General features: G+C 42.5%; 1 protein-coding gene across 2 annotated transcripts in view; it reads right to left on the reverse strand.

Annotated features, from left to right (window-relative positions):
- Positions 1-23935, reverse strand: part of FBXO36 (F-box protein 36) — a 91251-nt gene that overhangs the window by 37005 nt on the left and 30311 nt on the right. The gene's annotated exons all lie outside the window — the stretch shown is intronic.

Consider the following 23935-nt stretch of genomic DNA (forward strand, 5'->3'; position numbering starts at 1 on the left):
AGAGGTCAAAGATTTCTCATTAACCCCCTGGCATCTCTCCTTCACCGGTTACAAAGGCAAGATGCGGAGGCATTTGTCGTTCATCTGGTGAAGGCCCCTAAACATTAGGTCCTTTCCACCACTGGGACAGCAACTCACTAGGCAGCCCTTGAGGGGACACGGGAAAAAAAGTGGGCCCAGGCTGGGCATCTCATCATCTGAGTTAATTTGGACAATGCACACCCCCGCCCTCCCCCAGGGTTGAGACTGTGCTCCCACCACTACACTGGCTGAGAAATCCTACTAATGGGAGAAAAGCAGAGACTCTGCGATTGGATGGGTCTGGGTTTAAACCTTGTTTTCTATCAGATACCTTGGGCAAATGTCTTCATCTTTTTTGGCCTCGGTTTCCTCATCTCCAAAATGGAAATAATGATGACTCTTGGAGGGATGACACGGGAGAAATCCAAAGCCCCCAGCCCGATGCCAGATATGGAGTGTGCCCCATAGAGGTGGGTCCTTGCCTCTTTCTCCCTTCTCCTCTTGTTCACCTGCTGGTCAGTCCTTCATATCCATAAAAACCAACTCAGCCCCAAATCCCAAACATCTTTCTCATCAACTAGCTAACAATATTTGCTCTTATGCAGCGAGGTTTGCTTTCCTGATCAGATTCTTCACAAGACATAATTTATTTCAGTTTTTCACTCTGACCTGATGTTCGATTTTTTTTTTTTAATCTTCAGTAATCATTAAGAATGGCATGCTCTTTGCTGTAGTTCTTCAACAGCATAATTAAGAAGAATCATCTATCTGTCATCTATCTAGTTAAAAACAAAGTTACTTAGGAAGGGTTAGAGTAACTTGCCAGATACCACACAGCCAGTGGGAGATTCCAAATCTTTCTCAGCGTCTGTCTAGGAAATAGTTTTGTAAGTGAGCACACGGCTGTCTCTGCTTTGTCTTGCAGACTATTGTTGTTCTAACAGATCAAGTTTCTCCCCGCTTTGGACATCATGCATAATTAGGGGATTTCACAGAGTGGGGTTTGAGATTCTGTGTCATGGAGAGCTTGGGAATCAGATCTGTTATTAGGTGAAGAAGGATTTTGTTATCTGAACAGCCTACTGAGAAATGGAGAAGTTAGGACTGCTAGGTAAACTCCGCATGTAACTTTACCTTTCGATACCACTCAAAAACTCACAAAGCACTGGTTTTCCAAAAGGTAGAAAGGTGTTATTTTTTTAGATGAACTATGAAGATAATTTATTTTATTTCACCTTATTTAAAATAGCCCATAATTCCGATATGTTTTTGGTGCAAATTTACAACATCAAATACGTGTTCCTCTCTCTATGTTTGGTTCAATTTGTATAAACACAGCAAAACTTAGATTTTCAGCCATCCAAATTTTCACTCTGGGATGGTAGTAATCACTAGGAATTAAAACCTTAGGAATAGGGGCGCCTGGGTGGCGCAGTCGGTTAAGCGTCCGACTTCAGCCAGGTCACGATCTCGCGGTCCGTGAGTTCGAGCCCCGCGTCAGGCTCTGGGCTGATGGCTTGGAGCCTGGAGCCCGTTTCCGATTCTGTGTCTCCCTCTCTCTCTGTCCCTCCCCCGTTCATTCTCTGTCTCTCCCTGTCCCAAAAATAAATAAAAAACGTTGAAAAAAAATTTAAAACCTTAGGAATAAAAGCAACATTATTTAAAATGGAGATGAGTCTGAGGTTGAAATAAGAATGGAATAAACTGAAATTAACAAGGATTGTGTTGAAATAGTTCTTTCCTTCAAGAATTGAAATAAGAATGGAATAAACTGAAATTAACAAGGATTGTGTTGAAATAGTTCTTTCCTTCAAGAATTCACAAATGAAGTTGCCCTTGGAGAATCAAATTAGTAAATTTCAGGGGCACCTGGGTGGCTCAGTCTGTTAAGCACCAGACTTCAGCTCAGGTCACATCACGGTTGGTGAATTCAAGCTCTGCATCGGGCTCTGTGCTGACAGCTCAGAGCCTGGAGCCTGCTTGGGATTCTGCGTCTCCCTCTATCTCTGCCCCTCCCCCACTTGCTCTGTGTGTGTGTGTGTGTGTGTGTGTGTCTTTCAAAAATAAACATTAAAAATTTTTTTAAGTAGTAAATTTCAAACACGATGAATGTGATTAGGAATTGATAGCAGTCTTTGTTGGTTGCCACCCACCTGCCTTTTCTAGAGGAGCCCTGACTTGTCCAGCAAACTCTCTCTTCTGCATAGCTTACGCACAGATTGCAGGCCTCATCTCTAGCTCCAGAAGGCAGGACATGATTGGTCTAAGTCATTTCCGGTAGTTCCCTCCATACCCTCACCAGTGATTGGTATGGGCATGGGCATGTGATAAAATTTTGGCCAATGAGACACCAGAAGTCAGCAGAAGCTTCCAGAAGATTTTATCACTTATACAGAGAAACACATCCCCTTTTTGGACACCAGCCGTTGTGCTTTGATGTGACTGCTGGAGTTACTGTAGCCATTTTGTGACTAAGAGGGGAGCCAGGTTGAGATGACAGCAGTCACCTGGAGGACACAGAAGCAATAAGTTGTGGAGAGGAGGAGCCAGAGCACTGTCACTGTGTTGGGAACCTCTTTTCCGTTGGATGTGTTTATGTGAAACAATACCATATTTCATCAGATCGAATATACCAGCCATTGTATGCCACGGTATTATTTTATGTGTCATGTAGAAATAGCTCTGTCCAAAAAAATCGAAGTACAATGTTTTTTTAATCACTTATATTTATTGAAAGTCTCTTTTGTTCTTCACTAGACATGTACTTTATTATGTTTTTCTTAGCATTTGAATTACTTCATTAATTTTATAGATTATATTGACACAATATATGTATTTTTTTAATTTTTATTTTTATTAATTTTTTAAATATTTATTTTTGAGAGAGAAAAAGAGAGAATGCAGGCACATAAGCAGGGGAGAGGAAGAGACAGAGGGAGAGAGAGAATCCCAAGCAGGCTCCGCACTGGCAGCACAGTGCCTGATGTGGGGCTCGATCTCATGAACCATGACATCATGACCTGAGCTGAAATCTAGAGTCGGTCGCTTAACCAACTAAACCACCCAGGGGTCTCTGTATTTTGCTAAATATAATAAAGTTATATTGCCCGTGTGTATACTTAAAAAAGGAAAATAGAAGTGGAATAAACAAATGAAGGTATTCCTGAAACTCCCCCGTATTCAGAATCTGAGTCTTCTGGATCATTCTTTGAATGAGAGTTTCAACGTCTGACTCAGAATATCGTCCTCCATGACATCAAGAACATGGTGATAACAGCAATACAGTACTGAACTCTTCAGCTGGCTTTGCAGTTCTGTAGAGCCGGCTTCCTTTTGATTTCTACTTTGGGAGGGCTGTAAACGTCTCAGATTCACCCCTACTTCCTTGTAGCTTCTGGATTTTCTTCCAAGCTGCTGCTCTCATGCTTGGGCTTCTGAGTTGTTTTCAGTTTCTGGCTCTTAAGGATAAAGTTTCTGTAAACATTTGTGCACGGGTTTTTGCCCCCTTTTGCTCCTTTTAAGTTGTTAACCATCTTCTATTCATTAACAATTCTTTATTATAAATTGTCCTTGGTAAAATAACAGTATGGTTTCTGTCTCCTCAGTGGACCTTGCTTGAGATCACTGATACGAATCTTTAATCATTCATTATGTAGGGCACTCAGTAAGAGCTTTTAATTTGGGTACACTTCAGGTTTAGGACATTTTTTTGTACAATGTTTCTCAGGAATTCCTTTTTTTCAGGTATTGGATGTCCTGGTCTAATTCTTTTATTTTTTCCCTGTTTTCCATCTCTTATCTTTGGTTCTTTTTCTCTAGGAGATTTCCTCAATTTTAAATTCCAACCCTTCTGTTGAGTTTTTCATTTTTTTCCTATCATGTTTTTTATTTTCTAAAAGGTGTTTAACTTTTTCTGAATGTAACTTTTTTTATTGTGTTCTATTCTTGTTTCATGGATACAAAACCTCTTCTTATCCTGCTGAGAACATTACTGATAAGTATTTTGCTCTGTCTGTGTGCATTCTTTACTTTTTCCAAAATTATATTTCCTGGATTTTGTTGTTCATGGTGGTATTGATGATTTGATTTGCCTTTCCTCAAAAGCCTGATAATTCTTAGATGTGCATGGGTATTCAGGAGTGGGGTGCTAGGAAGCTGATCGGAAGTTCTGGCATGTGAGCAGGGCTTGTTCAGAGGAAGACTTCTTTATAGGGTGACCTGCTGGGGCTCTCTGGTTAGAGGATCCTGACTGTTAATACCTTTTGATCTCGTTACTTGGCCTGGTCTGATTCTCCAGGGAAGAATCTTCTAGTTTTTTCCCTCCTGAGCCTTGGGAGAGTCAGAGTGAGTCTCCTAAATCAGTATTTGGATTTTCATTTAATCTCTTGCCATATTTAACACTGAGTCCCTCTGTCCCAGTGGCCTGGGGGCCTGAGGCCATACATACTCCTCCAGAGTACATACATACATACATACTCCTCCAGAGACCAAACTTCCAGTCTTCTGGGGGGTGAAGCAAAACTGTTGTTGGTTGTGCAGAGGAGGGGAGGATATGAAGAAGGTGGTTGTAACATCTCAAACAGAATTCCAATCATTCCTACTGTTGCCAGGTCCTTCTTTACCCTTGCTTTCAAAAGAACCCACTCCTGGGACACCTGGGTGGCTCAGCCGGTTGAGCGTCCGACTTCGGCTCAGGTCATGATCTCGAGGTCTAGGAGTTCGAGCCCCACGTCGGGCTCTGTGCTGACAGCTCGGAGCCTGGAGCCTGCTTCGGATTCTGTGTCTCCCTCTCTCTCTGCCCCTCCCCCGTTCATGCTCTGTCTCTCTCTGTCCCAAAAATAAATTAAAAACGTTGAAAAAATATATATATATATATATAAAACTTGGAAACATGGAAATGTTTAAAGCAACTTTATCTGTAACAGCTCTAACTTGGAAACAACCAAACTATCTATCATTTTATGATAGATAAATACATCCATATGACTAAATATTACTCAGCAATAAAAGGAACTGCTGATATGTGCAATCACATGGTTGAATCTCAAAAGAATTATGTTAAGTGAAAGAAGCTGAACATAAAAGGCTACAGACTGTCTAATCCCATTTAGGACATGTTGGAAAAGGCAAAACAGAAATCAGATGAGTGGTACTAAAGGGATGGGGATGGGAGAAGGGAATGTGACCAGAAATGGACATGAGGGAAATCATGGGTTGATAAAGATATTCTCTATCTTTACTATGGCGCTGGTATTTCATTTGTCAAGCTCATGAAACCTATACAGAGTGATTTTTACTATATTAAAAGCATACATTGGGGTGCCTGGGTGGCTCAGCTGGTTAAGCGTCTGACTCTTGGTTTTGGCTCAGGTCATGATCTTACAGTTTTGTGGGTTTGAGCCCCGCATTGGGCTCTGCACTGGCAGCGTGGAGCCTCCTTGGAATTCTCTGTCTCGCACCCCCTCTCTCTACTCTTCCCCCATTCACTCTGTCTCTCTCAAAATAAATACACTTAAAAAATTTTTTTTAAAATCGTACCTTGATAAGCAGGGTGTCTCCCTCTCTCTGCCTCTCCTGCTCAAGCTCTGTCTCTCTCTCTCTCAAAAATAAATAAACATTGGGGCGCCTGGGTGGCTCAGTCGGTTGAGCGGCCGACTTCGGCTCAGGTCATGATCTCACGGTTTGTGAGTTCGAGCCTCGCGTCAGGCTCTGTGCTGACAGCTCATGGTCTGGAGCCTGCTTCTGATTCTGTGTCTCCCTCTCTCTCTGCCCCTCCCCCACTCATGCTCTGTCTCTCTCTGTCTCAGAAATAAATAAACATGAAAAAAAACTTTAAAAAAATAAATAAATAAACATGAAAAAAAAATTTTTTTAAATACCATTTTCATTTAGAAAATGGTACAGGGACCAAGGATAGTATCACACTGAGCATGATTATGCATGCTTTTTATTATTATTTATTATTGAAAGGCAGTTGACATCCAATGTTATATCAGTTTTAGGTGCAAAACACAGCACAATTTTGTACGTTATGCAATGCTCATCGAGTGCTGTCACCATCTGTCACCATGCAACGATATTTCAATATTATTGACTATATTCCCTATGCTGTGCTTTTCATCTCTGTGACTCATTTATTTTAATACTGGACGTATTTTTCTTTTTATTATTATTTTTTTAAGTTTATTTATTTATTTAGAGAGAGACAAAGACAGTGCTGTGGGGGAGGGGCAGAGAGAGAGACAGAGGGAGAATCCCAAGCAAGCTCTGCACTGTCAGCACAGAGCCCAATGTGGGGCTCGAACCCACAAAACCGTGAGCCGAAATCAAGAGTCAGGCACTTAACTGAGTCACCCAGGCGCACCAATACTGGAAGTTTTTTTTACCTCTTAATCCCCTTCACCTGTTTCACCCATCCCTTCACCCTCTTCCCCTCTGGCAACCACTAGTGTGTTCTCTGGATTTATTTTTTGATTATACATGTTTTTAATATCATCCTTATTTTCACACTGAAATCCTGGAATCAGAATTCCAGATTCTGACTCATTAGAAGCTATTATTTTAACTTGATAACTCACTATAGAGGTTGTAGCTATTAGTTTTGTTTCCTCCTCCTAAGTTGTGAGATCCAGAAATGCAGCTTTAAGCAATATTCTTTCTAGAAAAACATTCTATTACAATAAAGCAAATTGGAGGTCCTACAGAATTCATGACGACTGTAATTTTCTCCTTACCATGCATAAAAACGTGGGCATTTATACCCCAGACACTATATAACATTAGGAAGATTTTCTGAAAGCAAAACTTCCACAAGATTTTGCACAAAAGAAGGAGGATATGCAAGAAAACTACACATGCTAATGATAAAAATCTTTCCAAAAGAAAACAGGGGCAAAATCGCACATACTTATGATACCTGAAGAACAAGTCATATAAGCAGTAAGAGGATAGGGAACCTGGCTGGCTCAGTTGGTAGAGCATGTGACTCTTGATCTCGAGGTCATGAGTTCAAACCCCACGTTGGTCTTAGAAATTACTTAATTAAAAAAAAAAAAGGCAGCAATAAGAGGATAAAACATGTCACAGCAAAGTGGATGGGACGTCACTGACTGACGGTGGTCCTACACTGTGAAGGCACAAATGGGGTTTCAAGGGTGTTCAAGCAGCTATTTTGGACCTAGAGGGACATTCCAGTGCTGAGATTTAGTACCAGGGTGACCTTGGGCAGGTCTCATGGTCTCTGCCTGCTTGCTCATATCCATCACAACTTCTGGGAGGATTAAAATGAAATGGTACATGTAAATGTGCTTAGCAGAGCACCAGATACGGTTTTGTGTTTCTATCCTATAAAATCATCGCTGGAATGTGTTTCCATAAGAGGTTAAAAACACAGACGCAACTCCCCAGGTTTAGAAGCAGCGCAGATCCTCTCTTGCAGCGCTCGTCAGAGAACTTGATGAAACCCGCAATTTTCTCAGGCTGGAGATGGTGGGCTCGTCCCCAAGTGCAGAAAGACAGTGTGAGGCAGGGCCACGCCAGTCAGTTCTAACACACACTTTGCAGAGGCCTGACCCCAAAACAGTAAAGCGTGTTTGCCAGATGGGCGTGCTAAAAATCTCAAAGAAATCCAAAGTACTCTATAAACAGTAAGATCAAAACAAAAAAAAAAAAAAAAAAGAAGGTCTGAACACAGCTGCAATTGCTTTTTTTTTTTTTTTTTTTTTTTTTTTTTACCTTTGTATTAGCACAATATTATCTTCTGGAACAATGCCCAGAAAAAAGAATAGAATCTCTCCCAAACCTTCCCGGATAAGGGCAGGAAAAGTGACCGAGCAGGTAGAAGGCCCAGGTGTCTACGGCCCCGCTTCACGGAGCCCGTCTCGGGATGCACAGGCCGCCAACTCACAACCTGCTTCTCCATAAAATTACCATTTACAACTCGAAGGTGCTTTTGCTTTTCCTTCTGGTAACAAGATAGTAATCTACTGGCAGAAAACTTAAAATTTCCCCAAGTTTCCTGGAGGTCTAGTTAGCGGTACATGTGCCTAATTCCCTGGCACGGAATGATGGAACAGTATGGACCCAGAGAAACTGACAGTTTCTCTCTTGATGAGATAAGCATTTCCTTATCAGAAACACAGTCTCCTTCTCTCTTTCTCTCTCTCACCTCTCTGTCAACAGCAGCTACTAACTGTGCTTCCTCCTGTTCCTCACCCATTCGATATTACTGCTTCTGCAAATGCAGCCCCAGGTAGGGTCCAACCACTCGGGAAGGGGCCACTTCCTGGTTTTACTTGTGTGCCCCCTCTCAGGCTCTCTCCACATGTCGTGTTTCCCTCTTCCTTATGGTTTCTTTCTTCTTGTTTGTAAGATGAACACCTGCTACTGAATATTTCCATCTATTCCCTTCTCAGCCCCTATCTGCGAGTCAGAAAAGACCCACTAAAGTACGTGTGTTTCTGGGAATTAAATAGAATTTAATTATTAAATATATCAAAACTGGAGGTACTTTGTGCAAACCTTCCTCACCTTCTGTTATGGACTGAATTGTGTCCCTCTGATATTCCTATGCTGCAGCCCTAACCCCCAGTGTAGTTGTATTTGGGGACAGGGCCTTTGAAAGGGTAAAGGTTAAACAGGTAAATGAGATCTTATGAGTGGGTCCTAATCCAATATGATTGATATATATATATTTTTATTTTTATTTATTTATTTATTTATTTATTTATTTATTTTAAATTTTTTTTAACGTTTATTTATTTTTGAGACAGAGAGAGACAGAGCATGAACGGGGGAGGGTCAGAGAGAGGGAGACACAGAATCTGAAACAGGCTCCAGGCTCTGAGCTGTCAGCACAGAGCCCGACGCGGGGCTCGAACTCACGGACCGTGAGATCATGACCTGAGCCGAAGTCGGACGCTTAACCAACTGAGCCTCCCAGGCGCCCCAATATATATATATTTTTAATGTTTATTTATTTTGAGAGAGAGAGAGAGACAGACAGACAGACAGAGCACAACTGGAGAGGATCAGAGAGAGAGAAAGAGAGAGAAAGGGAGACAGAAAATCCCAAGCAGGCTCCATGCTGTCAGCACAGAGCCCGACACGGGGCTCCAACTCATGAACTGATTATGACCTGAGCTGAAATCAAGGGTCGGACGCTTAACTGACCGAGCCACCCAGGTGTCCCATGACTGACATCCTTATGAGAAGAGGAAGAGACAATGGGGATGTGCACTTTCAGAAGAAAGACCACAAGGGGCCACAGTGAGAAGGTGGCCATTGCAAGCCCAGGAGAGAGGCCTCAGGGGAAACCAAGCCCACCAAGCCTTTGATCTTGGGCTTCTGCCCTTCAAAACTATGAGAAAATAAATTTCTGTTGTTGAAGCCACCCAACTTGCGGTATTTTGTTATGGCGGCCCTAGCAGACTAATACAGCTCCCAGAATGATTATGATAAAATAATAACAGGTTTTTAAGGGCCCACCATGAGTCACATGCCGTGTTCTTTGGACTTAATCCTACTTAATCTTTACAACAAGGGAGGTTAGTGCCGTTGTACACTTTACAGATGAAAAACTGGCTCTAACTCATTCACTGCTCAGTGGGATTTGAGTCCAGGTCTGCCTGACCCCAAAGCCTCTAAATCTGTTCAACATCTTGCCTTATTGGAATGATGAAAAGCCTTAACTTTTCAACGTCCACGATATGCAAGGAAGCGGTGGTGTTTATAAACCTGAAGGTGTTAATCTGCAAATCATAACTATGTGACACTGGATGGGTCTTTCACTTACTCTGGGTGGGGGTGCGACTGATGTGCCGAGATGTCATAGCATTTCATTCCCTTCACAGGCCACAAGCACAGAGGGCGTTGTGTTGTTCTAGCAAAACTGACAAAGCCCTGTGCCCGTGGAGCTTACGTTTATGGGGTATGGGGTAAGTAAGCAAAACAAGTAAATATATTTCATAGTGTGTTAGAACATTAGGTAAATGCTGTGAAGAAAAACAAACTGGTTAAGCCAGACAAGGAGTACTGAGCAGGGACGGGGGTTCCATTTAAATTGGGTGATTGGAGCAGGTGTCATTTGAGCCCTTGCGAAGCCAGGCGGTAAGACACAGGAGCCAGTAAACTGCTTTGCTTCTCACCCGACATGCCCCATGTAGCCCTTCCCAACCAACAGGTTGGTAAGGAAAATCCTTTTCCAGCAACCTACCCTAAAGCTGAGTGGCTCACTGGAGACAAATTCTACCTGTATCGTATCGCATAACCCCAGGGTTACATCAAACGGACTTTCCTCCTAAATTGCAGATTGTAAGGGAGAAGAAGAGCAAAAAAGCAATCATGGACATGTTCTTCAAGTGCTTTGGTATTCACTCACGTATTTGTTTTCATGTCTGGATGCTTTCTAATAGCCAGCCCCTTAGAAGACCTTGTCTGGAGCCGAGTGCGTCTTCCACCTGGAAGATGCTAGCAAACGCAATGAGAAATTGGCCTCCGGATGATCATCATCCCGTCTCGCTGGCCAGTGTCATTTCTCATCACTACCCCAGTGAGTTGTGTACAAGTGCCATGTTTGGATTATACCGCCATGGATTTGCATGCGCATGTCCGATGCCTAGAGTGTCCTCTCCTGCCTTGTCCTCCCGAAAAACTCATTCTTCATTCTTCACGACTTAGTGTGAGTCACTTTCTTTGCATCATTAACAGTTAGTAAAAGATCTTATTTGTCCGCCATTCAAATGACCCGCCGGGTTAACAAATGTTCTCTATTCTCTCTGGAAAACACTTAGCCCTCAATATATGCTCAAACTTCCCAAGAGATTTGAATCAGATCTTCAAAGGGTCTATAGTGGTGGTCACATATCCATTTACGCGAGTCAAGACATTTATCAGTCAAATAAATATTTACTGTGTCCCTCCTCTGAGGGAGGCCGGCCAACTGTTTGTTCATGGGAGAGGGCGGTATAAAAAGTGACTAAGTCTTATTTAAGAAGATCATATCTGTAGAGCTAGAATATGAACACAAAGTAATATGAAACAACTACTTTTGTGACTTGTAAAATGAATATATGGCTTTAACTACTTAGAATCTATATTGTTATGATATTGTAGTAAATAGGACACTCACTGGCTTAACACGTGTGTGCAAGAAATAAAATTTTTCTGGTAAGTTTCTCTTTCCATCCCAACCCGAAAACATGTTTCCTAAATCTAATCTCAGTCCCTTTGGCACCTCTTTCCTCTCTACTGAGGCTGAGTCCAAGTTTCTGAGGAGTGGGGAGTCCTCTGTGCCACGTACGAGCCAGCAACGGGTGAGCTGCCCTCCATCCCATCAGTTCTGGGTTATCATGGAACAGGTCACAGGTAAGGGCCGCAGTGGTCTCCTCTTGGTCCTCTTTTGGCAACATTTCCTCCCACTAGTGGCCTGCAGAAGGAGGTGCCCTATGACACCTGAGTCCTGCAGGAGACAAAGAGTGTCCAGACACGGCCTTCTTTGGCCACCTGCTGGGGTAGGAGGGCACCCGAGACCCCTTAGCAGACTCCTATTCACCTGCCTCACCTGGTGGGGAGGAGAAGGGCGAAGGTCTGTTCAGCTCTGGGAACTTCAGTCTACCTGGGGAGTCCACTGGGGTTTTGACCTTCATCCCCAAACCCACTTGGAAGGAAATGGTCAAGGACTCTTCAGGTGAACCAGCAGCATCTAACTCCTCTTTCCCTCCTCCCTGAACCTCTCTTCCCTCTGCCACATGGAAGGTTTTCTCGATTAGAGAATAGAGAGGGGAGCAATCTTACACGCCAAAACTTTTAGGCGCCCAACCCCCACCCAGTTTGGGCTTTTGAAATTTAAAATCCTGGGGCCTTGCATCTCAAAGCCTGATCTTGGGAAACTCCCCGAAGGCACTGAATGAAGCTGACTTAAGGGAGGAAAGCGGAGCTTGAAGGGAAAACGCGATACGAAAATTCAAGAAGTCCTCAATCAAATTTCAGGTTTTGTGTGGCCCACGGTCTGGTGTGATAGCATAACCTTTTAAACGTATAATTTAAAATAAAATAATGCCTAAAAATATTTATATTAGGTACAGTAATTAAAATGATTTATGAAATGTTCTCATGGGGAGAAAAAACATTTTCTTGAAGAAATTTAAATGAAACACAGTTGATTCAAATACTTCTTTTCCCGAGTTACATTAATGACCACAAATGCAAACTTTGGCAAGTTTTCTTGTCAATATATACGAGTTTCCATTCTCAGGTTTAACAGCTGGCCAAGCAACCCATGGCCCTTTCTGTTTAACCTAAATTGGAATCGATCAAAAATCATTCGTAAGTATCCACAATCTAGATTTTTCTGGTTCCATTCCCTGACTTCTGATCTTGGACAGAACCCACCTTATCTCCTGTTAAAAAGAAAATCACAGGTCCAAAATGGAGTCACTTAGGCCAAGCCAAGTCACCAAACAGAACTCACTACTTAACCTAACTGCAGTTTCAACATCCCCCAGATATGTGACCTTAACCAGTCAGGCATTTTCTGGTCAGCACAAAGGAGGTCACCTGTCACATGGGCCTTCTCCATCCTCCTCTCCAGAGGAGGATGAGATAATCCATCAAATAAGACCCCCTGCTCTCCCCCTAGGGAAAGTGACCTTGCCTGAAATAATCCTTTCTTTTCTTTTGCTAATTGTCTTGCCCTACTTCTGCCGGTAAAATCCTTCCATTTGTAGAGCTCCTTGGACCTCCTCTTTACTTGCAAGATGGGATGCTGCCTGATGCATGAATTGATTAGTAAAGTCTATTAGATCTTTAAAATTTACTCAGTTGAATTTTTGTTATTTAACACCCCACATCTCCCCTCCCTCCTTCCCTCTCCTGCGGGCTCAGCTCTTATCTTTTTATTTGGGCCCGTGATTTTTATGCAAGGTCTAGGTCTCAGAGTTCTGATCTACTCCCCTGGGCCAGTCCTCAAGCTCCATGCTAAGATTCTTTCTTCCTGAGACAAAGTAATGTAAATTTTCCTCCAGTTGGCTGCTGTCCAACATATCTCCGGTTCTTCAGACAAGCCTTTTTCAACAGTAGTCTATGCATTATCTCTAATTCCTCATCCCATCACTTTTCAGCCCACTGCAGCCTGGCTCTGTACTGCTTAGAGGACACTGCTTAAGTCAGCAGTGATCTCTTTAGTGGTTTAATTGTGAAACATTCACTCATTCATTCATTCAACAAATGTTTATTGTCAACCATGTGCCATGTGCTTGTTCTGTGTGCTAGGGATAGAGCAGCATAAGAAATGATTAAAAGTCCCTGTGCTCATGGAGTTGACATTCTAGCAGGGGAGGGAGAGAGACCATATAGATTTGCTTATTTCTTCACCCTATTTCAGTGATATGCCAATCCTAGTCACAAGCTCAGAAAACAAGAAATCTAAAAGAGCCTCTACTTCTTCATTCGCCACTCAATTGGTCACCAAGTCTCAATTCAACTCCTAAATCTCTTAATCCACCCTTTCTCTATATTCCCACGACTTGCCTTGGTTTGGGCATGACAGAAATATTTACACACAGAAATTGGCAATTGCCACAAATCAGCACTCCCCTCCCCAACGCCCCCAGTTAGCTGTAAAACATTTTCCAGCACATTACTGATTAAGTACCTTAAATGTTTTCCCCTTGGGCAAGTACAGAGGTTTTCCATTCTCTACCTCCTTCCTCCCCGGTCTATCCTCCCAGAAGTCATCATTCATAGATCTGCTGCTAGAATGCCGCTTCTAAGCTTCTAAGAAGACATCAATGTGATTGTGTCAGTCCTCTACCTGAAACTCTTACACGGATCCCCATCCCTCTCAAGGCATTGGCATTGCGTATAAAACATTCCTGATCTGGCCGGTCCTTATCTCTCCAGCCTATGTTTGAAGTTACATTGTAGTCTACCTACATACCAGCCCTTGTATTTGTCTCCTACTCTCCTTGTGCTTTTGTACAGGCTGTTCCTTCTGCCTAGGATACTTGACTAATTCCCAGGCATCTCACAAGACTGTTAACGCATGACATTTGGAGTTCCCTTTTCAAGCTCAGGCTGGTTACATGCCTCTCCGTGTGTGCTTATAGAATCCTTTGCAGAAGTCCATCACAGCACATAAACCACTGTACCTGAGTCTGGTCTCCTTCTTGTCGAGTTCCTGGTTAACCTCATGTGGGACTGTGACCTTCACTCCAATCCTGGAGTTCAGGGCTCTCGGTAGGTTCTTCCTTAACTTTTTCCTCATCTTACTGGTAGTCCTCCTGGGTGATCGATCCATCCCTGACTTCTTCCCTGGATTTCTACCATCTATGTGCTAATGATTCACCGTTTATATCTCCAGCCCAGATCTCTTAGCCTAATGAGCATCTCTACCTGGATATGCTATGCTACCTTAATATATTTAAAACAGAATTCAGTATCTTCTCCAAGCCTCCTCTTCCTGGATTCTTGCGTCAGTGAATGGCATTGTTAGGGGTCCACAAATTCCAGCCAATAGGCCAAATATGCCCATAGCTTGAGCAAAAATGGTTCCTACATTTTTAAAAAAGAAAAAACAAAACACAAAGAAGAATATACCCATACACACCATATGTGGCCTACAGTGCCTAAAATATTTCCTATCTGGCCCGGTATAAAGTTTGCCAACTTATGGGTATTACCATTTGTCCAAGAACCTGGGAATCAATAACAATGTTAATTAATTAATAGCAATAATTAGCAAAAATTAAATTTACCTCATTGAAACACCAGATGCTGTACATATTTCACTTTATTCTCAGATCAACCTATAACTGTTAGGATGCTTTTGGCTACATTTAACAGCAAACCCTGACTAGCAGGCTGAAATGGAGTCTGGAGAGAGGGGAGGCCCAGGCACGGCGTGTGATCAGTGGTTCAGGTACGTCATCAGTGATCTAGGTTTTTCCATTGTTCTGCTTTCTCAAGCTCAGGCAGTATTGGCTTCAGCTAAAGCCTGGTTCCCGTGTGGTCACGACTTGGCTGTCGGTGGCAACTGGGGCTACATGTGTTCCCATTAACATCTGCTGAGAGAGAGAAACGCCCTCAACCATGGAATATGAGGACTTCTGTATGACTGAGCCAAATAGTTCAACATGCCCACCCCACTGTCTACTGTATAGCTTTCTTTCTTCCCCCAGATCCAAACAATAACCAAGTCTTCAAAAAAATTTTTGACCTCCTAAATATCTAATTTATATCTATTCCTCACAACTGCATCCACCAGTCTGTAACATCCTAGCAAGCAAAGGACAAGTGTCTTCTCTTCTCTGCATGGTCAGCATCTGCCTTGAAAGTGAATTTTATGAATGAGTGAAGAAACTTCGTTCACATATCAGGTTTTCATTTTCCCGTTGAGGAAGGTGAGATTCAGAGGGCCAAGGTCACAGAGCTAACAAGATCTGATGTACTTCGGTCTGACATGGAAGCTCGTGTTACTCCAATTATTCTATGTCTCTTTCCTCCTGTTTCATCATTTTCTTTTCCATTGGCTTCTTCCTCTTAGCCTTAAACATATTCAAACCTCTCCTCTCTAACAACCATATAATCCTTTGGGCATGCTTTCCCTACAGTCTGAGCCTCCTCTGACCCTTCCCTTTACAAACAGTTTTCTTAGAAAAATTGTCCACTTGCCTTGTCCTTATTTCCTTTCTCCATTCACACCTATCATGTCACTGAATTCATCTTGCAAATGTTACCAGGATCCTCCCAAGTTTGTATCAAAGGGCACACCCATCTTTTTTTTACTATACTCGGCAGCATTTGATTCCCTCTCTTGATTCCTCCTCTTCTCAGAATCCTCCCATATTTCTAAGGCTAAGTTCTCCAAGGATTCCTTGCCTTGTAATGTCCCCCTGTCTTTGCACAGGATGGCCGAGAATCCCCTCTTCACATCCCAGAAGGGATTTCTACGGCTCCAAGCTTCACGGTATCTGCTGAATAGCCCAGTAGTTATCTGAACTATAACTATTTGTTTATCTTTTGGGACTGCCACTACCCTCCAAAACAACCTCCAAGGCTTAGTTGGAGACTTTTTTTTTTTTTTTTTTTTTAGTCTGAAGAGCACCCTTGGTGAAAGACACAGAGTTGATACCAATAAGTGCTTGTTGAACGAATCATTGAATAAATTAATGCATTGACTTATCCCACACCACACAGCCAGGAAATGGCAGAAATCAAATCAAGAGAGGTCAGAGGTTTTTCGAGTAGACTATACTGTTGAAAATGACAATAAGGTTTTTAGGCTTTGGAGGTCATCGTTGGGGCACCTGCATGGCTCAGGCTGTTAAGCATCAGACTCTTGATTTCGGCTCAGGTCATGGTCTCAAGGTTTGTGACTGTGAGCCCCACTGACAGCATGGAGCTTGCTTGGGATTCTCGCTCTTTGCCCCTCCCCCACTCATGCGCTCTTGCTCTCTCAAACTAAATAAACGTTTTTTAAAAAAGAATATATAAAAAAGAAGTCATTGTGAATGAACTAGAATTTAAATAAAAATTTGAGGGGCACGTGGGTGGCTCATTCGGTTAAGCATCCAACTTCAGCTCAGGTCATGATCTCACGGTTCGTGGGTTCTGTGCTGACAGCTCAGAGCCTGGGGCCTGCTTGGGATTCTGTGTCTCCCTCTCTCTCTGCCCATCCCCTGTTTGTGCTATATCTCTCTGTCAAAAATAAATAAAAACATTAAAAAAGATAATTTAAAAAAATAAATAAAAGTTGGAAAAGAAAAAAATATTTTTAAGTTTTAAAACAGACAAAATATCTGTATATGATAAAAATAAGATTGGAAATAAATAAAACAACATTTAAAAAAAGAAGTCATCCCTATGTGGGATATAAACTGCATAAAGCTATACATTGGAAGATACAAAATTCAAGTAATATTTATATTGGAATTTATATTCATAGATTTATATTCATAAACATTTGTATATATGTTAATTTGTTAATCCTTATTATCAATTTTTTTTTTTTTAACGTTTATTCATTTTCTGAGAGACAGAGAGAGACAGAGCATGAGCAGGAAAGGGTCAGAGAGAGGGAGACACAGAATCCGGAGCAGGCTCCAGGCTCCGAGCTGTCAGCACAGAGCCTGACACGGGGCTCGAACTCACGAACTGCGAGATCATGACCCGAGCCGAAGTCAGAAGCTCCACCGACTGAGCCACCCAGGTGCCCCTAGAAATCCTTATTATGAAAATACCACAAAAGCACTGTTGTGTGAATGGGCAGACTATTTTCTGTTAAGTAAAATTAAGTACTTTAATCATATGTAAGCATATTAAATAATTTAAAAATTAAGACTGCAATTCAGCCACATCTTATGATTTCATGGCCTGCCAGATGTAAAAGAAGTGTGTGGGGGGTACCAAATAATGGCTGCCTGCTGCTTTTCTACGTTTTGGAAATGCTAAGTAAGGGCCAGTACTAGGGAAATCAACTCGATGAAAATGAAGAAGGAATTCTCCTGCAGAGTTACTTAAATGGCCATAAAAGAGAAAAAGATTAAACTCCACAAAAGGGCTAAAATGTTTGCAGACTGGGAGGCAATCTTTCAAATTAAAAAAAAAAAAAAAAAAAAAAAAAAAAAGAGGGGTGCCAGGGTGGCTCAGTTGGTTAAGCGTCCGATGCTTGGTTTCGACTCAGGTCACGATCTCTTGGCTTCAGGGGTTTGAGCCCCTGCGTCGGGATGGGTGCTGGCTGCATGGAGCCTGCTTGGGATTCTCTCTCTGTCCTCTCTCTGCCCCTCCCTGACTTGTGCTATCTCTGTCTCTCTCAAGGTAAATAAATAAACTTAAAAAAAAAAAAAAGGAAAGATATGTTTTAGAATTTTAAAATTGGGAAATACTACAGTGAACAGGCCTTTAATAAATAGATTAAAATTAGCCTTAACCTCTTCAGGGTGCTCCGCTATTTTACTTCCATTTAACTGCTATGAATTGTATAAGTGCATTGCATTTCTTTGTAAATAAATTAAGCTTTTTGTAACAAAAAATAAAATGAAATAAAACATAAAATATAATCAATAATCTGAGGTTAGGGTGGGGAGATACACTGCACAGTTGCTCTGGGGGTAGGAACCCATCTTTAAAAACTCAACATTTGGGGCACCTGGGTGGTTCAGTCAGTTGTGCCTCTGGCTCTTGATTTGGGTGTGGGTTATGATCCCAAGGTCATGGGATTGAGCCCTGTGTCAGGTTCCACACTGGGTGTGGAGCCTGTTTAAGGTTTTCTTTCTTCTTTTGCCCCTTTCTCCCTGCTTGCTTGCTCTTAAAAAAAAAAGGGGGGGGGGTGCGCCTGGGTGGCTCAGTTGGTTAAGCGTTCGATTTTGGCTCAGGTCATGAGCTCATGACTTGTGGGTTCAAGCCCTGCATCTGGCTCTGTGCTGACAGCTCAGAGCCTGGAGCCTGCTTTCGGATTCTGTGTTTCCCTCTCTCTCTGCTCCTCCCCTACTCGCATTCTCCCTCCCTCTCCCTCTCCCTCTCTCTCTCTTTCTCTCTCTCTCTCCCTTTCTCTCTCAAAAATAAATAAACATTTAAAAAAATCTATAAAAGAAAATAAATAAAAACTCAAAACTTCAGGGACATCTGGCTGGCTCAGTCAGTAGAGCATGTGACTCGATGTCAGGGTAATGAGTTCAAGCCCCATGTTGGGCATGAAGCCTACTGGGGAAAAAAAAAAAAAAAAAAAAACAACTTTCAAATCTTCAGTGACATTGTTCTTATACTGTGTGCATAAATGAATATCTTGCTAGACTTACTAAAAATTACTGTGGATATGTTTCTAACAAAAAAATAAAAACGAGGTATCCTGAATGACTGAAGTTTACCCTGAAAACATAAATGTATCTCCTTTTCCCATCTCAACTCCCCAGATCTATAAAAAGTAAAATGGAAGAATTGAAATATATTCTCCATTAAGGTAATCATCTAAGCTCCAATAATTTTTTCAGTAGAAAGCTTAAAAATCTGCCAATTAGGATGTCTCCACCTACAATGGGCTAACCACAAAAAAAGGTGAGTCAGTTTTCCTGGAGCGTGTTTTCATTTATCTGGCTTTTAGCAATATTGGCCACACCCCTTCCTGAACAGTTTGCTGGCAATAATTCTCCACATTACTTTCTTAATGGTATTAATTTTTTAAAGAGAACATTTTAAAACATCAAAAAAACCTTTACGGTTTTTTTATAACAGTGATAAGGCTGATAGTAAACAGTTCAAATAAGAATACAAAGCACAAGAGGGGGTGCCTGGCTGACTCAGTCGGTAGAGCATGCGACTCTTAATCTCAGAGTCGTGGGTTCAAGCCCCACACTGAACACGGAGCCTACTTTAAATTTTTTTTTTTAACATTTTCAATTTTTGAGACAGAGAGAGACAGAGCATGAACAGGGGAGGGGCAGAGAGAGAGAGAGACACAGAATCTGAAACAGGTTCCAGGCTCTGAGCTGTCAGCACAGAGCCCGACGCGAGGCTCGAACTCACGGACCGTGAGATCATGACCTGAGCCGAAGTCAGCCACTTAACCGACTGAGCCACCCAGGCGCCTCGAACACGGAGCCTACCTTAAAAAAAAAAAAAAGCCACTCAATGGTACAAAGCATGGAGGGGAAGTCAAAAAGAAACCAAAATCTAAAATCCCATTTTCAAGCATTAAGTGTATCTTACATTCTCCAAACATTACTCAGACTCTACAAACATTTACAGATGGATTTGTGTGTTTGCATATGTGCATATATTAGTTTTACATAATTGGGATAATACTTAACATGCTCATTTGTGAAGTCTTGTTTTGCTCTATGTCACAGACATGTATTCCTGTGATGTCTAAATAAAACATCATCATTTTCAGTGGCTTCACGGTGTTCCCTTACACGGAAGTATACATAGTCTACTTAATCAATTTTCTTTTGAAGGACTTTCAGCTTGCCCCACTTTACTTTTGGGTTGTTATAAATAATGCTGTGATGAATATCCCATTTACGTGTCATTTCAAATGTGTGTAATTATCTCCTAGAGGTAAATTCCCTGAGGCGGGGTGGTAGGAGGGTAAAGGACACAACACTACTTGACAAAATATTGCTAAACTGCCCTTGGGAAGCAGATCTGTCAGGATTAGGTTCAGCTGACTTCGAGAGAACACACAACAAGATGGCTTACACGAGACAGAAGGTTACCCAGAAGAGGAGGCGGTCCATGACCCAGGGGACCAGGCACCTTCCATTTTGGTGCACCACCATTTCAGAACATGGCTTCTTCAGCATGGTGTGAGGTGGCTGCTTAAATTCTAGCCATTGAATCTGCACTCCAGCCAGCAGGAAAGGGAAAGGGACAAAAAGGGTCAAATCCCAGGGACTCTTCTGTGAAGTCAAACTCACCACTCGGGCAACATCTATCGGCCAGAATTTGGTCATGTGGCTACACCTAGCTGCAGGGCAGGCTGGGAACTGTAAGTCATTTTTCCTTGGATGCCTTTATGTTCAGTTAAAAGTCAGGTGTTCTTTTACTGAGGACAAGGGAAAAGACAGCCAAGAGTTTCTGCCCCGGGAAGGATGTACCAACTTACATCCCTGTCAATGTCATGCAAGAGGTGTCATTTCCCAAGTCCCTACCAACCCTGTTACCCAACTGTCCTCACTGCCAACGCGTTTTATTACTTACGAAGGAAAATATGTAACCTATTCTCAAATAGCCTGTTTTAGTTCATATCACTAATATCAGTGATGTATATACACCAACCCCCGCAAAAGTATAAAGAACATGCAAATGCGGGGACATAACTGTTACTCTGCCTTGACTTGTGCTTCAGTGTTAAAGCTCTGTCCTTAGCTGACTTCTCTTCTCCTCCAGGTAATCTCATCCATAGCTTTAATGCTGCTGAGTCAAAATCTGTATTTTCACTCCTGATCTCCCGAGTCTTAGTAAATTAGCCAGCTGCTTACTCCGCATACTCATCTGGGTAATCCACCAGCATGTTACAATCAACTTTGAAAAAAATCGGTCTCATCATCTTCTCTTACAAATACTTCCTCCCGCATTCCTTATTTTGGTGGCACCGGTTGAGTCATTTACCTTTCTCTCATCAAGACACTGCCTGCATGACCAAATTCGATGAATTTCACTTCCATAACAACTCTTGCCATCCCCTTCGTCTCCACTGTGCTCTTGAGGATCAAGATAAAATCTCATGACTCTCTGCCTCCATGCTTGAACCAATCCAGGCTACCCTCAAACGTGGCAGCCAAGGGCTTCTTACTAAAATGCTAATGTGAATATGATGGCCCTTACTCTCTCTCTCTCTCTCTTTTCCCCCACCAAATCCTTTAAAGGGTGTCCATAGTCAAAAAGCTGGATGTGGCACGTGCAGTCCCCCAGCCAGTAACCTTCATCAGCATCACCTTGTATGAATCCCCTGACTATATTCCACATTTCAACACATCACTTGTGGTTCTGCAATGCAGTGAATTTGCTAGTGGATCCCTCCTGCCTAGAATTCCTAGAAAAGATCTATTCCTTTTTTTTTTTTTTAAGATTCAGATCCTATAGACACATCAATAAAACCCTTCTCGACCAGACTCCCTACCTCGTGGCTACTTCGTTCTGTGCCATTTTTGTGTTCTGTACTTTCTTCTAAAATATTATAGTAAAGAGGGTTAATGTTTATTAATCCAGCAAATGTTTACTGAATTTCCACTGTGTGCTTAGCATTATGCTAAGAGCTAGATTCATGACCACGTGTAAGCTGAACATAGACCTTATGTCTTTGCAACCTTTAGTCTATGCAGCTTACGTTAGGAAAGGCTAATTTCCATTTGCCATCTCTGGTTGGCTAGAAAAGAAATTCTTTCTCTCCCCCATCAATCTGAATGAGACACTAAGAAACTGATGTTGCCCTGTTGATCATGTCAAGATACTCTCTTCAGTGTCTTGCTGCTTATTCAAACACGCATTTATTTTTGCTTTTATGACTTCATGCTGTTGGCTGCCACTATCCAGGATCACTTGGATGTTTAAGAAGGAAAAATTAGGGGTAACCTTATTTGACCTAGTATTTCTCAAGCTCTTTCCTCAAACTTAACCCTGACAAAGGCCCGGTTTAGGGGATTCCTGGCAGAGAGGATGGAAGACCTAAGAACAGGATGCACAGCCAAGCAAAGATTGCGGAAAGGGTGTTCCAGGTGGAGGGCAATGGACAGAGCAACGGATGGACAGAGGTGAGGAAATGGTGTCTCCATGAGGATGGGCCCTCCATAAACAAGACTGCATAGGGTTAGTTCACAGCACGTTTTAAGACCTGGCTCAGTGGATCACACATGACCCATGGAGGTGCAGCTCTAAGGGCTGTGTTACCTGTCTCTGCTTCCCTTCTCCCTCTTGGGCTGCCCTGCAAAATTGCTACTCCTGTTTTCCTCCCTTCCTTTCCATCTTCCCAGTTCCCAGTTTCCTCTTTTACCATCGATCCAAGATAGGAATAGTCCTGAACTGAAAAATCTCGCAGAGGCGATTTACAAAAGGAAGTCCAGGTACACTAAATTTTGCACAAAAAAAGAAATCCAAGTTAGGGACAAACTCGTGAGTTAGAGGAGAGTGCTAGAGTGCATTCCAGATAGATCAAAAGTGTCTGGGTGTATTATTCAGGACTGCTGATCTCAAGAGACAGAAATTCAATCCGGAGAAGTTTAAATAAGAAAGCAGTCGTGTCGGGTTATATAACTTGGAAAGACAGCGGCATGGCTGGCCTCAGGCACGACGGGATCTAGGAGGGGGTGCAAAATGACAGCATCAGATTATCAGCTCTTTCCCTTTCCTTCTGTCTCTGCTCCTCTCTGTTGTTGGCCTCATTATCTTCTATTGTAAATGTGTGTCACTTATGCAGTGGGGAGCCTGGCAGCTAGAAACTCCAAGCCTCTATCATCCAGTTTGAGGATCCTCCAAGAAATGATAAACTAACTCTTCCTAATTGAGGGTGGAAGATCTCAGGGAATAATTGCATGGAGCCAGTCTGTCAACCACCCACATGTGTCCTGGAGGCAAGGGGCGCGGGGGGGGGGGGGGGGGGGGGTCATGATTGGCCAGGTGTGGGTCATGTGCCTGTCTTTCTGCTTACACCTGGGTGGATTCCTCACAGGTGTGGAGATGGAAGTAGGGGGAGGAGCAGTGGCTGAAATCTGGGCAGGAAAAAAAAAAATGTGATTTGATTGGAACAGAGACTTTGTGCCAGAGTATTAGGAGACAAGCTAGGAGTGGGAAACGGGGCCAGGTTGTGTAGATCACTATCATGCAAATGAAACGGAGTACCCAAATATTCAGGAAAGTCTCCGGATGTGTATGTGTACAGCTGATTCTCATTATTCACGGTACTCAGGTTCTAGAAAGTCGCCACCATTGCTGAATCAGCAAATACCGAATCATTGCCCTATGGGAAATACAAGGGTAGGTTCCTGCGAGTCTCTGGTCACATTTTTATCAACTGATCAATACATAACCTTGTTTTATGAGTGTATATGTTTAGAGATACTTTAATATATGCTGTCGATTCATTCATACGGACCTCACAGCCAAAAGCACAATCACTCATGTCTGGACGAAGCTTATCTAACGCATGTATTTGCTGCATCAGGCACATCACAGCCTTCTTCCACTTAGGGGCACCGGACAGCACTTCAGGACTATGTCTGGGGCCAACTTAAATAGCAAACTCACCAAAACAAAAAAAAAAAAAAAAAAAAAAAAAAAAAGCACAAACATAAGAAAATCATGGCACTGAAGAGACCACGAAATGGACACTTGCTTGTTTACCCAGTGAGAACTGAAACATGAAGGCAGGTGTTGTCTGGTCCCATCTCAGCTGGGAACGTGCCAGCGGGTGGAGTCGGCATTA

The sequence above is a fragment of the Neofelis nebulosa genome, chromosome 2, assembly GCF_028018385.1.
Source record: "Neofelis nebulosa isolate mNeoNeb1 chromosome 2, mNeoNeb1.pri, whole genome shotgun sequence".
In the NCBI taxonomy this organism is placed as follows: Eukaryota; Metazoa; Chordata; class Mammalia; order Carnivora; family Felidae; genus Neofelis; species Neofelis nebulosa.